The following is a 15732-nucleotide window of genomic DNA, read 5'->3' as shown; positions in this document are numbered from 1 at the left end:
AGAGTGAAGTAAGTCAGAAAGAGAAAAAAAAATACCATATGCTAACACATATATATGGAATCTAAAGAAAAAAATGGTTCTGAAGAACCTATGGGCAGGACAGGAATAAAGACGCAGACGTAGAGAATGGACTTGAGGACGCAAGGAGTGGGAAGGGTAAGCTGGGAGGAAGTGAGAGAGTGGCATGGACATATATACACTATCAAATGTAAAATAGGAGCTAGTGGGAAGCAGCCGCATAGCAGAGGGAGATCAGCTGGATGCTTTGTGACCACCTAGAGGGGTAGGATAGGGAGGGTGGGAGGGAGACGCAAGAGGGAGGAGATATGGGGATATATGTATATGTATAACTGATTCACTTTGTTATAAAGCAGAAACTAACACACCATTGTAAAGCAATTATACTCCAATAAAGGTGTTAAATGGGAAAAAAAAAAGAATAACAGGAGTTTTCCCTGCTGCTTTTACCCTCACGGCTACTCTGTATTTGCATATGTACCTTAACAAATTTTCAAAGTATTTCCAGATAAGCGATCTAATTTGATATTAACAATTGTCTGGAAGAGTAGAAAGGGTAACCCATGCAGGTGACTTGTCCAACGTTACATGGCTAGTAAGCAAAAAAGTGGGACCAGAACCAAGCTTTGTCACTTTTCAGACCAGGGCTCTGGCCATTAAACAAGCAAAAAGGAAGCAAAAGAAGATAACGTATAACTTAATAGGCAGCATCTACACAAAAGACAATAAAATAGAGATATCCAAATAAAAACACAAAATAAGATTTATTTTAGGCTGATAGAACTTTGGTTCATGGAACACGGGCAGAAGTTCTCTAAATGCTGGCATTTTAGCCTAGAAGGTTTGGGCTCTGACATAGAGCAAGTCACCTAGAATTCTGGTACAACAGGACTCAGTTAATATTCTATCATAATTCTCATTAAAATTTAGATGTTCAATGAATGTCGGCTATTAAATCATTAGTGGGAAAGTCTATTTCTGGAAACCTTTTCATCCTTTCCTTAATGAGACTATTTATTTAATTTTGTAAGGAAATGAGAGAAAAGTTAATCACTTAGGTTGAGTACGTAGCTGGGTCCAGTTGTTTCCAAGAGCAGCCGCTAACTAAGGCTACTTATTCATTTAGCTAACATTTTGAAAAGACCTACTATTTAAACACAACTTCTAAGTGTGTTTATATTTCCTGTACTAAATTTTTTAATGACTTAATAATTGAGTGCCTTTATAATATTACGCGAATACACGCTTTTAAGTTCAGATGTTATTTACCTAATAAAATAGACAATTTTACGTAAATGTTAATTTACATGAAAAGTTAATTAAGTATTTACGGAGTGTTGATCATACTGAAAGCTCCGTGCCTTTCCTGGGGCTTATATCACAGCACTTCTAGTCTCCATATATATTATATATATATATATATAAATTTTTATTGAAATAAAGTTGATTACTCCACTTATATTTAAACTCATTTTGCTTTGAGTTTAGTGTACCGGGTAGCACTTTCTTTTGGGGGGCAGGGGCGTGGGTAAACGGGGAGAAAGGTGTAAAAATACAAACTAGACATGCAAAAATTCGTGTACAGGGATCTGCAGTTCGCTATCACCTGATGAAGAGAGGACTGGGTAACAGCTTAAAGTCCACAGAAAGTTTCACTCGTCTGATGGAATGTATGCAACTGTTAACAATTTCCTACATTTGCCCACATTTCCAGTGAACAAACGTTATTTTTGCAGTCAGGAAAATACAAGAAGTGAAAAAAGCCAGAGAAAGTCGCACTTCGCTTGCCCCACGGGGTCGTTGCCGAGCTAGGGACTTCTTTGCCGGCTCCGATGAGTTCCCAGCGCCGGCAAACGTGCTCTCGCCCAGGACCTCGGAGGCAGGCCGCCAGGCGCAGCTCGCTGGGATGGTCGTGGCGCGGACGCGGACTGGTGATTCGCTGCGCCGGGAGCGAGGAGCCCCAGGCGGCAGATCCCTACGCGCCAGACCCACGCGCGGGGAACTAGGACTGCGCGCCTGCGCGCCCGGTCACGTGATGGGCGCTCCGCGCAAAGCAGGTTAAAAGTCACGACCGCGGAGCGCCCGGCCAGTCGGCGCGGCGCTCCCTGCATCCCTTAAACTGGTTCTAAAGGAGGCCGCCCGTCTGTCCTAGACCACCTCCCGCCCCCTTGGCCCGGCTCAGCTCCAAGCAACGCGCGGAGCCGCCTAGCGCCCCTCCTGGCCGCCAATACAGGCGCGCGAAACTGCGTCTTTCAACTGACAATGAAGCCGTAACCACGCAGCCAGGCCGCTCCGGGCGAACGGGCGCGAGGCCGGGAGGGGAAGGGGAGAACAGTTGGGCCAAGCCCCGCCCCAGATCGCGCCCCCATTGGCCGGCACCGCGGTTCTGGGCCCGCCCCCTAACGGACCTGTCGCATTGTGACAGGCGTAGGGGCCAGTTCCTGTTGGGTCGGGGGCGGAGTCAGAGGTAGCCTGAGCTCCGCCCGGACTCCCGGGGACTCCTCCTCCTGCTCCTCACGGCGGGGCGGGCGGCGGGTGTTGGGGGAATGTCATTGCTGCTCCGAGCCGTGGTGCCGCCTCCGTCTGCTCTTGCTCTTTCTCTGGCGCCCTCGTCCCGTCGGCTTTCGCCGCTGCCGCAACTGCACTGGGAAGACGGATGGCTAGAGGGGCGCAGGGGCCATCCGAGTTGAGAGAGCGGCGGTCGCGGCCGCTGCTGAGGCGGAGACTCCCCGCCGCCGCCTCCACCCCCCGTCCCCCGGCCTCGCGGCGCTAAGGGCGGGCGCGCGCGGCTCTCTTCCCTCCTCCTCCTCTTTCTTCCTCCTCCTCCTCCTCCTCCTCCTCCTCCTCCTCCGGGTCCCCGCCCAGCACCCCTCGGACCAGGCGGCGGCGGCGGCGGCGCGGAGCGAGACCCGCCGCCGGGGCACAACATGGCGGAGTCCTCGGCCCCGGAGAGCAAGCACAAATCGTCCCTCAACTCATCCCCGTGGAGCGGCCTCATGGCCCTGGGAAACAGCCGGCACGGCCACCACGGGCCCGGGGCCCAGTGCGCGCACAAGGCGGCGAGCGGCGCGGCACCGAAGCCGGCCCCCGGGGGGCTGTCCGGGGGGCTATCGCAGCCGGCCGGCTGGCAGTCGCTGCTCTCCTTCACCATCCTCTTCCTGGCCTGGCTCGCCGGCTTCAGCTCGCGCCTCTTCGCCGTCATCCGCTTCGAAAGCATCATCCACGAGTTCGACCCGTGGTAAGTGCCCGCCGCCCCTCCCCCGCCGCGGGCCCGGGACCGGCGCCTCCCTCCCCACCCACCCCCCCGCCTGCTCTCCTTCACCATCCTCTTCCTGGCCTGGCTCGCCGGCTTCAGCTCGCGCCTCTTCGCCGTCATCCGCTTCGAAAGCATCATCCACGAGTTCGACCCGTGGTAAGTGCCCGCCGCCCCTCCCCCGCCGCGGGCCCGGGACCGGCGCCTCCCTCCCCACCCACCCCCCCGCGCTCTGCCCGGACCCGCCACTGGTCCCGAGCTCGGGCGCACCCCCGCCTGCAAGCGAAGTTTCCCCCGCGCCGCTCGAGGCGGGGCGTCGGGGCCCGAACGGGACCTTGACCCGGGTCGGGCGAGTCTGCAGACTCCCAGAAGGGCGAACGCTTCTCTTCGCAGCCGCCTCGGCCCGCGGAGCCCGACCCGCCGCGCCGGGCGGGGGACTACCCGCCTCCCCGCCCGCGGCTCTCGCCTGCTCTCAGCTTCTCGCGCGCGTTTTCGGCCGGTTGGGATGGGCTCGCCCAGGGGGTGCCCTGTTGCAGTTGGAGGTGAGTCCAGATGTGCAGGAGCCTCGTTGGCGCAGCCTCGCAGTTGCACGCTTTTACCGTGTCTCTCTTGGCTCTCAGACGGGAAGGGAAAACGCGAAGGAGTGAGGTGTTGGAGGAAAGGAAATAAGGTCCCTAAAAGTGATCTGAAAGCTAGGGACGCTTATTTAACGTTAGATATTTTCAAGAGTGGCTTTTTTTCAAGCCTTTAAGTGCACTCTGCACCTCACCGGTCCACTATTATCTTGGGCTACTTTTTAGACCAGGCTCATTACTCTGTGAGCCAAACTGTCACCCTCAGGATGTTATGCACAATATCCGAAAGCGTTGCATTAGTTCCTTTATTGGTCTCTGCAGGAAGGTTTGTGGATTAGAGAACAAACAGTACCATAGTGATGGGGAGCCCTGGATTGTAATACTGAAGTTTCACATGGTATCAGGGACTGACCTGAATGTTTTAGGAAATTACCGCATAAAGAGCACTAGCTAATTTATCTAACTTAATTCACTGGTCTGTGAATTATTTAGATAGGAAGAGTGCTTTAATTTTTTTTTTCCAACTTGACCAACCTGGGTTAAGTTTTCTTTGTTTTTTGTTTTAGCCCTAGTCTGTGCCTTTTAAACTGACTTAATTCATCTTCTTGACCCATCACCCTTGAGTTCATCTTAGTTCCTTATAATTAAGCCCAACTAAACTTGAGGGTGTTTGTCATTGGAAGTACAGAGAGAGAATCTTCTTGAGAGTTACTAAATATATGGATAATAAATATTTGGGGGAGTGAGTTACCCATATATTAAAATACCAATTGAAGTTCTGTTACAGATAGAAAAATTGGTAGTGCATCATCATCTGTTGAACACCAGAGGGGTCCACTTCTGGAGAATCCAATTTATGTAGAGAGTTAACAGCTGTGACATGCTTTCATGAAACGTTTCCATCCATTTTAGAGGTTTGATTTTTTTTAAAAAACAACTTCTGTGTTACTTGGAATCACAGAAGAAAATAAATTACTGTGACGCTTATGAACTAGACAGAGTTTTCTTAGTCTTAGCTTTGAAACACATAAGCAAATTAGATAAAAATGAAATTGAAACCAGAAAATGAAAACTGCTAATGTTTTGCTGAATATGTAAAAAGAGAAAGTTGTGTTTTTTCAGTTTACAAGAGCAGAAGTGCATGGTTGACCAAACATTACAGGTAACAAAAATTGTGAATAATATTTCTGGAGAGTATCATTTTTATAAACAGAAGGCTGCATAATGTTTAGTAGTAACATTGAGGCTTAAATTAAGGATTTCAGAAAAATTCACAACTGAATGATGAGATGATTGATACTTTTCCTAATTTTGAAGGAAGATTAGAAATCTGCATCAAGTGAGCCAAAGAGTTTCTACTAAAATTGAGTATTATAATCATGAAAAGTCTTATCAGGTTGCTTCACAGATAAGTTTTATTTTTTTCAATATGGCAAAAAATTAAAAGTTGATTTTTTTCTCTAGTTTCAAGAATATGCTTGGAGAGCATAACCCTTTTTTACTCACACAAAAATTTGTTTGCGTCTTTCTGTGTATAAAACACATTTCAGAAACATCCTTTAGTAGAACGAATAACACTCTGCATTCGAATTTTAATTCATATACTCTAATCTAAAGGTATATAAACCTCTTGAGTCTTAAAGACGTACTTAATGTAGGTTTTTGGTTTACTGGTAGTTTTAATATATACATTTTATTATATTTCTGGTTAAGCGTTTATGTTCATAGTGTTAGGTAATTCTAACTAGTAGTAAATAGACTTTTATAATAAAGGAATTGTCCCTGTCCTTTATTGTGAATGGAGATTTGCCAGTATAAATCTAATGTCTTAAGTATAATTCAGGTGACTTAATGAGAGAATTTTCAGTCAAAAAAAAAATCCCTTGTTTGCTCACTTATGTTTTTCTTTTCATGTCTTTCAAAGATCTCAGTTAGGCATCTTATTTTTATAATCCATTCCTGTTGAAAAATTTGGATTTTAAAAGTGGTTTTCCTTCAAAGCTACTAATAGTACCACCAGCACTTTGATTCTACAAACATTCTAGTGTTATACTATCTTGGGAGTCTCTCAGATTACTGTTTTAACATGTAGTAGTAACATGAACCTTTAATAATGTTTAAATGTTCCTCTCAGGTTGTGTATCCACAAACCAATTTATTCTGGCCTTCCCTGATCCCTTTTTCTCATGTCTCCGTACTGGCTTCACTTCTGAAATCTTTTTAGTGAAAAGTTTACTTTCTCTGATGATTGTGAGTTATGTCTGTAAATTTTAACATTAGTACTTAAATTGCGTAAGACTCTAGTTAGCTGCCAAAGGTGGTGACTCACTGTCACAAAGTTATACTTGTTTTTTAAGTTTGTCATTCAAGTTATTTTATAAATCTTACCAGTTGTTATGAGGGTTGGTATGTGATGTTCAATAGTATTTATTGATTTTTAAAGTACACTGCACTTTTTTAGAACTTCGCCGCATTTTTGGTAGTGATCTCTTCACCACTTCACTTTAGTAATTTCCTCCCTTATCAGTTGACTTGATCAGACATGAGGACACAGTTTGAGAATTTATTGTCTGTACTTGGCAAACAAACATTTGGTTGACCAACTATTTCAACAGCACCTAATTTTATCTTCTTTTTATCTGGAGCAGAATGTAGTTTCTACTTATTTTTGTTGTAAGTATTAATACTTTCATATTAACCAGGTGCTTTTCCCATAACCATTATCTTGTTAAATTGTGGTAGCTTTTCCCACAGAGACAATGGAAAAGCTCCCTATAAAAGAGTTGCATTTTTCCCTGCCTGCACACGTTGTAGGGGGTTCTCCTTGGAGCCCTAGAAGGAGACTTCTTTGAGCCTTGAGTTTTGGCTGCAGTTAGCTGTAAAAGGGCAGCAGATGCCTTTTTGCAGGGCAGAAAGCTGCAATTTAGAGTTGAAACTTGGGGTGCAATTTTTCATAGAAACTATGGTATAAATAGGTTAATTAGTACGAACATGTTTTCAAAGGAGTGATAACCTATTACAGTACAGTACTATGTAGCTGATTGTGTTAGCTGGGTACCTAGGCTAACTTTGTTGGACTTAGGAACAAATTAGACTTACTCATGTTCTCTTGGAACGGAACTTGTTCGTTCGTATGTAGGGGACTTACTGTATACTGTCACTGATTTCATTGTAATTTAAAACTTTTCTAGCCTTGAGCTCTTGAGATCATTCTACATTATAAGAACACTCAAGGAGGAGGTGCAGGGAGTGCCTTGAGCTGCTGGGTTGGATGATGGGATTGCACCTCCTCCCATTGGGTGAGTGTGGTAGCTCCTGTAGGTAGTAATCCTGGGTTTCCTGAGGTATGTTCTGGGGGAGTTAGGCTCTGTCAGCAACCACTTTGGAACTTTTTCTTTCTATAGAGTATTCATACATTGAGGGCTAACTTGAATAATACTGCATACCACATACTGCCATGAGTAGTTTGCATAAAGACAACGTTGGTCGTAGAAATTTAGAATAAGGAATTGCATTATAGGCTCTGACCCAGTTATTATGAATATAAGGAAACTTACTAGTCTGTCTATGATCTATCTCTGATTTTTATGATCTCAATAAGTTTTGGGTGCTTTGGGGTATGAGAGAAAATGTTAAAAGTTCTCTTCATCGTGATATCTTATTAATCAGTGCATATGTGCTCTCAGAAATAACGGAAAGATTAATATTCTCCAGTGACCGAATCATATTTTTTTCCTCAATTTGTTTACTTTGCAAACTTAGTGCTGTTAGAGAAAGACAATATTTCAGTTAACTTGAATTATAAAGCACCCTACAATTCAATAGACCGGTATAATGCTAATTGTTATGAAAATTTTCAAGCATACAGAAAAGTTGAAAGATTTTTACAGTGAACACTCATACTGAACATGTAGATTCTACAGTTAGTATTTACTTTATTTGCTTTATCATATCTTTTTATCTGTCCATTACTGTTTTTAAATCTTACTTGTAGGATACCGATAGTGTACTGTTCACTGTAATGTAAAGAATGTTATCTTTGTTCCTCAACTCCATGATAAAGAGGAGCTCTTATTTCCGGGTAGCATTTATTTTCTATAATACTTGAATATAATGAGTATAAATACTGTTTATATATCGTCTTTGATTGGAGTGCAAGTTAGAACCAGATTCAATCATCCTAGGTTTTGGTTAGTAACTTACCTAACCTACATCATACGTCGTTGCATTAGCCCAAGTCTGTTAAATGACTTTGTTGAATCTGGTGTCTCAGGAGAAACTCTGAAGTTGTTAGAAAGATATTGATGTTGGTTTTATTAGATTTAGGTTATGTGGAACTCCTAAACTCTTTTGAATTATTAGAAGCCTTTTATTGGTCAGCCTGTTGCTTACTGTGATGAGTCTTCTGCTCTTTCTTTGCCACGTTTTATCCACATGGAATGCTTAATGGAGTTTTATGTATAATTGCTTAAGTGGCTTCTGTCAGTCCCTACAATAAATAGGAAGATAGGAAAACATTTTCAAATAATGTAGGACCCACAACTATACTATATGGGCAAATTAATACTGTTGAAAGGGAAAATATGTAAATGGTTAACCTGCTACTCCATCTTCACTCCTTTATTTGGTTTACCTTATTCTGGTGGACATTTTTTGTTTTTAAACCTCTTACTCTTTTCTGAGAAGGTTTCTGTGCCCTACTTTACCTTTTTCTTACATGAATAATTTCCAGGGATTTAGAAATTGATAGAAAGTGGCAATACCATAGGATTAAAAAAAAAATAAAAGTTTGTTAGGTCAGGGTTGGAAGAAATAGGAGCAACTGCTCGAGGGTCTCATATTTTAGTATTGATAAATATACGTTAACTGGCATTTGTAGACATTCCAGGGAACCTAACTACTATTTGGAGCTTTATTTCTTTGGAAAAGTGCTTTCATAGTTTTAAATGAAAGACATTTAAACATATTTTCGAGTATAACCTGTATGTAAGTTGGTGTCTTTATGTTGGGGAAGTTTGTACTATTTTTAGGAAAACAAATTTCTAGAAAATTGTGACTGGAACACTAAGTTGACCATATCATCTGTTACTTTTTTTCTTTCTTTGGAACTTAGTATTGCAGGGTAACTTTAACATGTGTTCTAAATAGTGGTAGATCATTAGTTTTTTACCTTGTCTTATAACTTGGTTTTAGATACTAGAATTGAAGAGATAGGTAACATCTTTTATTTCTGTAGATAAAAAATATTTCAATTCAGTATTCCTCTCAAGGATTGAATAATACAGGTCCACCTGTTCTCCAAAATCTATGTCTCCACCTGTTCTACAAAATCTATGTCCTTTTTATTGCATTCTCTGCCTCCAAGGCAGGCTTAAATGAATGTGTCCTCCATTTAATTTAATGTTTTTAAATCAGCTGCCCTGATTTAAGTATTAACACATTGACCTATCAAAATGCCCTGGGCACAGTCCCTGCTCTAGCTAACCACACTCATTAGTTGGATGATGGCTAATTACTTTGTTTGTTTTGATGTAGGGAAGAGAGAAGAGTTGATGGTGGCTTAAAGTTGTTATACCTGAATGACTAGGGAATTTTCACAGAGGGGCTTTTAAGGGAATAGCTGAATGAGAAGGAAAGATGATTGAATCCAACTGAATGTTGTTTTCATTTACATTTGTCCGTAAAAAGTTCAGAGTAATGAGGTTGGAAATATTAAGCCATTTGAGTTAAGAGAATTATGGGGTGGAAGTTAAACTTTTGGAGTAGACTCAGAATTCTATAGACTAAAGGACTTTTAGAGTATATGTTGGTTGGATTGGCTTGTTTTCTGGGTGAAGAAGCTGATTGCCATAGTGGTAAAGTACTTTTTCTAAGGTAGTACAGTTGTGGCTTGGCTAGATTCTTTTCTGTTTTCTTTGCACCTGTGTTTGCATTAGAGGAAGTTTTTGCGTTGTTTGAAAATTGTTACTTCAGAAGATGAGGGGAAGTTAGTGTCTACCATTCACTTTATTTTTTTAGAGATAACTTTTTTTAAAAAGTACTTATTTATTTGGCTGCATCAGGTCTTAGGTCATCAAATCCATGGCATGTGGGATCTTTGGTTGTGGCATGCGAACTCTTAGTTGTGGCATGTGGGATCTAGTTCCCTGACCAGGGATTGAACCCCCGGGCACCCTGCATTGGGGAGCGAGGAGTCTTAGCCAATGGACCACCAGGGAAGTCCCTACCGTTCACTTTAAATTGACAGTGTGGGAGATGTTGGCACTTCAAGTTTAGTCATGGAAACAGCTTTTGTGTGAAGTTTGACTTCTTTAGAACTAGTGATTTTAAAAACTGTATCAGTTATCTGTAATTTCCATAAGTTAATAGTTTCCATAGTTTAACTTTTCAAACTTATATTTTTTGACTTTTTTTTCTTCATTCTTAATTTTTTCTTCATTCTTATCCCAAGGGAAATATTAATGCATAAAAACATAAAGAAATTTTGTTTCTCTTAGTAAAGTATTAGCGATTTGCTGATAACCAAGTTGGTAATGTTTCTTATGGGGTTTCCTTTTAATTTCTTTTTCATGCCTTGAAGGTTTATTAGCTATTCTCAGGTAAAGATTTTTCTTCATACTGTGGGTGTTCTTTTCTTTAATGTTATCTAGCAAACTCTCCAACCTGCAAATGACTTCAAGTGAATTTGGTTTTTAAACTTAAATTATTGGACTCCTCTCTCTTTCTATAGATAGATGGATAGATAATAGTATACTTTTTTCTATACTATTTTATTATTATTATTATTTTTAATTTGATTTGATTTTTATTTTTTTGGCTGTGTTGGGTCTTCATTGTTGTGCATGGGCTTTCTGTGGTGGGGGCTACTCTTCGTTGCGGTGCGTGGGCTTCTATTGCGGTGGCTTCTCTTGTTGTGGAGCACAGGCTCTAGGCACGCGGGCTTCAGTAGTTGTGGCACGCGGGCTCAGTAGTTGTGGCTCGCGGGCTCTAGAGCACAGGCCCAGTAGTTGTGGCGCACGGGCTTAGTTGCTCCGCGGCATGTGGGATCTTCCCGGACCAGGGCTCCAACCCGTGTCCCCTGCATTGGCAGGCGGATTCTTAACCACTGAGCCACGAGGTAAGTCCCATATTTTAAAAATTAAAATATAGTAATTCATAATTAATTTCTAAAGTGCCAGTATATGCGCAGCTTAAATTAATGTTTGTTGCTGGCCAGATGAGTGGAGTTAGTGAAAAGAATCATGCCTGGAAACTCACTTGTGACCATAATGCTTTTTTTTTTTTTTTTTTGATTGAGGTAGAGTCGACATATAACATTGGTTTCAGATATACAACATAATGACTTAATATTTGTATACATTTTGAAATGATCACCGGGGTAAGTCTAGTTAACATCTATCACCTTAACATAGTTACCCCCAATTTTTTTTCTTGTGATGAGAACTTTTTAGATCTACTCTTAGCAGTTCATGCTTATTCTTATAACACCAGTAACTCCTGTAAAGAAAAATACACCCTATTTAAGAAGTTTTATTGTTAAACTAAATTATTATACTATCTTACTTGTGTAATCCACAGGAAAAATAATGGAGTACAGAGTTATTGGAAGGTAGCACTCTTGTAGTTTTTGAGTTATTCTTTGAAAATGTCTTAAATATTTACATAAACGAGAAAAGAAATGTATTCTACAGAGGCTTTTTATTATCAGTGAGAAGATGTTCAGTCTTTAAAAAATTTTTTCACTTATGGTGAAATATAACACATTCTGAAAAGTATTTAAACCTGATATACAGTGTAATTATAAAATAAACACCCATGTGACTATCACTCACATAATCAAGAAAATTGCCACAACCTCAGAATTCTTGGTGTGTGCTTTCTCAATCCATCCCCTTTCATGCCACACACTTTACAATAATTACATTCTTGCTTTTTCCCCTAGGTGGTATAATTCTGAGTGCATTCCTAAGTAATATAATTTAGTTTTGCCTATTTAAAAACTTTAGAAAAATGCACTTGTGGCTTTTGTGTCTTGCTTTTTTTGCTCATCATTGTTTTTAAGATTCATCTTCATTGATCAAAGGGTTGTTGAGTGTATGTGGATAATAAGGTTTAGCAATAATTTGATTAACCAGGCTTCTCACCCACCGAGGAGGTTGCCTGCTCTTTTGCAGCAGGAAGTATCTGTTAGAAAGAGACGGCATCCTTGTCTTCACTTGAGATAAAAAGATTGTCTCACGGTTGAACACTGAGCTCTAGTCAACCTTGTCTCTAGATAATCTTGACAAGTTTTTTAAAGGTACTAACTGGCCAGAGAGGTTTAATCTTTCAACAGACACTGAGACTGCAAAGAAGAGGGTTGGGTGGGGAGGAGACATCACTTTCAAGAGCCAAATGATAATCAAATAATCATAAATGCAAAATTACTGGATTTTAAACTGTAGCTTTTACCAACTATTGTTCGTTTTAAAGAATATATATTAAAATTTATGTAAGGAAAAGAGTTGCTATAGTTAGTTCTTGAAAGAAAGAAGGAAAGAGAGTGTTGAAAGGGAATCTGAACTGTAGGAATTTAGGAAAACCCTAAGACTGGACTGTTCAATGTACTGGTATTTTTGTAGAGGATTGTTGACCCTAGGTTGTGTGTGATTTTGTTTGTGTTGATATCATGGGCTCTTGAATAGCTTTCTTTTCTCTGAATGTTGTTTTTCCTGTTGCTTTCTTCCAATCTTCCTTGACCACCACTTCTGTTCTTTTCCCATATTGTTACCGACCTGGGTTCAATCAGAGATTGATACGAGGCCTCTTTAATCAGTAGATACGGATACAAGGCCAGAGGAGGAATTCAGGCAAGACTCTACTGGGACTTGTGCTGCAGCAGGAGGGAGCAAAAATAAGTAACGGGATCCCTTCCTTGCTCCCTGAGTGTGGGGGCGAGCTGGTCCCTTAGGGGTGACGGTAGGGGCGATTGGTGGGTCGGGCCAGAAGGGTGGCTTAGGGGGTCTTCATACCCCCTTGGTGATGCTGTGTGCAGGGATCATTCGCAGTACCTGCTTTTGGTCCTGGCACCTCAGAAATGGCAGTTGGGTTTTGGCTGTTTTGTATCATGTTGTTCATAATTTGCCCCAACTGAGCCTGCACAGGGTTATTTTTAGTCCCTTACAGTTTCTTTGTATTCTGTTGCTCCAGGAGATGTTTGTCCAGGTGCAAGCACTGAAGTAAAGGGTCCCAGGTCCCAGCCTGTCTCAATATCTTTATCTCTATTGATTTAGTAGTTGTCTTAGTCTTCAGGAAGAATGGGAGAGGTATGATAGTAGTAGGATCCTTTCAGAAACTGTCTTGAGGGGATAAAAAGTTGTATTCAAAGAATGGTAAAAGGTCATTGATCTTTAGGTAGGAACTTAGAATCTATTAGGATATGAGAATTTGTCATTATATATTAGCAAGTGATTTAAAGATACTATTGGAAACATGATTCCAGCTTATGAGCTTTTAATTAGACAGCAGTTCTTAAGTGAAATAAACATGAATGCTTCTAATGCATTTCCATCTATTGGTCAGAATGATTTTGATCAAATTGGTTGGTATTTTTCTGCTGTGCATTAGTATGGAACCCATGCTACTTGAATGGATAACAATTGATTTCGTTTGTGAACAAATAAAAGACTATATGGTAAATTCATTATTAGTTGAAGAAGAATTTAAATCTAGGACTGTCTTTCTTCAAACTTCCAATGTAGTCAATCAATATTTCTAAAGAATTCAAACTTAAAATTTAAATCAAGTATCATAAGGAAGATATACTTATTACCCTTTCTCCCCCAAACCCCATGTAATACATGCCAGAGAGAAACTTTGAATTAGGCTCTATTTGGATAATGGTCCAACTTAATGATTTAAGCTATTTTAACACCTCTAGTATTCCTCTTGTGCGACTTCTTCAGGGAAGTAGGGATATTTTTCTGAAATGTATTAACTATTAGGAAACATGCCCAGCATACTTCTTTCAGAAATAACAACCCAGTATAGCTTATCTGCTTTACGTGAGGTATAGGTACAAGTTTTATCAATCTCAGTATAAAGTAGACTTACTTCAGTTAAATTTTATGACTGTTCATTTAACTAAATAGGTCAGAGCCATTTTGAAGAAGATTTTAACACGTGTAATGTAAAAACACTCAAGGAGACTAAGTTATTATTCATTCTTTGCCTAAATTGGCATTCTTTGCCTAAATTGGCGAGATACTTTTGTGGTGATTTGGTGCTCATTTCCCCCTATAATAAATAATAATAACAACAATTTATTGTTATTGTTACTATAGAAAGACAAACGGAAGATCCTTAAGAAAATTTTCTTCCCAGAATATCTACATTATATTGGGAACTTAGTGAGTGTTCAATTTATATTAACATGGATCCTTTATCCTTAATGATAACCACATTTTATATTTTGGTGATGATAGTAATAGTACAGGAAGTGCTTGTGTAATACGTTGATAAACCTTGGACTTGACTGTGCTGTCAGGAAAATCATATGTGTAGTTGGGATGTGATTTATAATAGGAAGTACATATTTGGTCTAAATCCCCTTGGAGTTTCCTAAATGTTGAGAGCTTTAAAGCTGTCTTTTGTTATGTTAATGAGTGACTTTTGGAAAGCCCCTGGGTCACCTAAGGATGGGAGATGGTTGCCAGTGGAGCCAACCCTGGTTATTAGAGGGCTGGAGCTTTCAGTCTCACCCCCTGACCTCTGGGGAGGGGAGAGGAGCTGGAGGTGATTTAATCACTGGAATCACCAGTGGCTAATAATTTAATCAATCATGACTATGTAATGGAGTCTCCATAAAAACCAAAAGGATCAGAGTTTGGAGAGCTTCTAGGTTGGTGAACATGTGCAGATTGAGAGAGAGTGGTGGGTTCGGAGAGGGCATGGAAGCTCCGCACCCCTTCCTACGTACCATCTCTTGCATCTGGCTGTTCCTGAGTTCTACCCTTTTATAATAAACCAGTAATCTACTTAACAAAATATTTCTTTGACTTTTGTGAGCTAGTATATTAATCCAACCCAAGGGGTTCTTGGACCTCCCATCTGTAGCCAGTTGGTTAGAAGCACAGGTGACAACCTGGACTTCTGATTGGCATCTGAAGTTGCTGGGGTGCACAGTCTTGCAGGACAGAGCCCTTAACCTGTGAGATCTGATGCTCTCTCCAGGTAGATAGTGTCAGTTGAATTGTAGAACATGCAGATGGTGTCAGAGAATTACTTGGTGGTGTTGAAAAACACCACCCACCCCCAGCCCCTACACACACACTAGAATTGCTATGGTGAACCTCTTACAGTGAACATCAAAATCTTGCTCTCAATAAAAGTGTCATTTTAATCTTAAGAAGGAAAGAGTTGAAGAAAGGAGGTGATAATGCTTATAGAAGTAGTTTATGTGAGCATCAGTGATTGCCATCAGCAATTGAGAGATGGCTAGTTGGATAGATGGATACCTTAGGAAGAACTTTAAGGGAGGGAGATTTTAGTTACAGAAGTATTTCTTCCAAATACAAACAACTCTTGAGTAAAAGTTCTGTCTCAAGTTTTAACTCACTAGCTAAGGAACATTGAATAAGAAAAGACAGACAAGTTAATATCCAATAATCATATGAATGATAAAAGTTCCAGTGTTGTTAACTTTTGAGATGATAAATGAAAAAAGATGTCGGCAACAGAAGTAAAATTCACAAGCTGACGTTTTATTTGAACATGAGAAATAATATCTTGATGTGGAAGAATAGAAATGATCATTGTATACACAGGCACTAGTTAGAATATACTAAATCGTACAAATGATGAGTTTGGGTGGGATTAGATTAATGATCCATTTAGTTTCTTGGCTCT

General features: G+C 40.8%; 1 protein-coding gene across 1 annotated transcript in view; it reads left to right on the top strand.

Annotated features, from left to right (window-relative positions):
• The first annotated feature begins 3332 nt into the window (after nt 1-3332).
• Nucleotides 3333-15732, top strand: part of STT3B (STT3 oligosaccharyltransferase complex catalytic subunit B) — a 105717-nt gene continuing 93317 nt past the window's right edge. Inside the window, exon 1 of the mRNA XM_024116489.1 lies at nt 3333-3430. The gene's annotated coding sequence lies outside the window, so the exon portion shown is untranslated. The remainder of the gene's footprint in view (nt 3431-15732) is intronic.

This window comes from Physeter macrocephalus, chromosome 18, assembly GCF_002837175.3.
Source record: "Physeter macrocephalus isolate SW-GA chromosome 18, ASM283717v5, whole genome shotgun sequence".
NCBI lineage: Eukaryota > Metazoa > Chordata > Mammalia > Artiodactyla > Physeteridae > Physeter > Physeter macrocephalus.
Note: the sequence above shows the minus strand (reverse complement) of the source record. Positions and strands in the feature narration are given on the sequence as shown.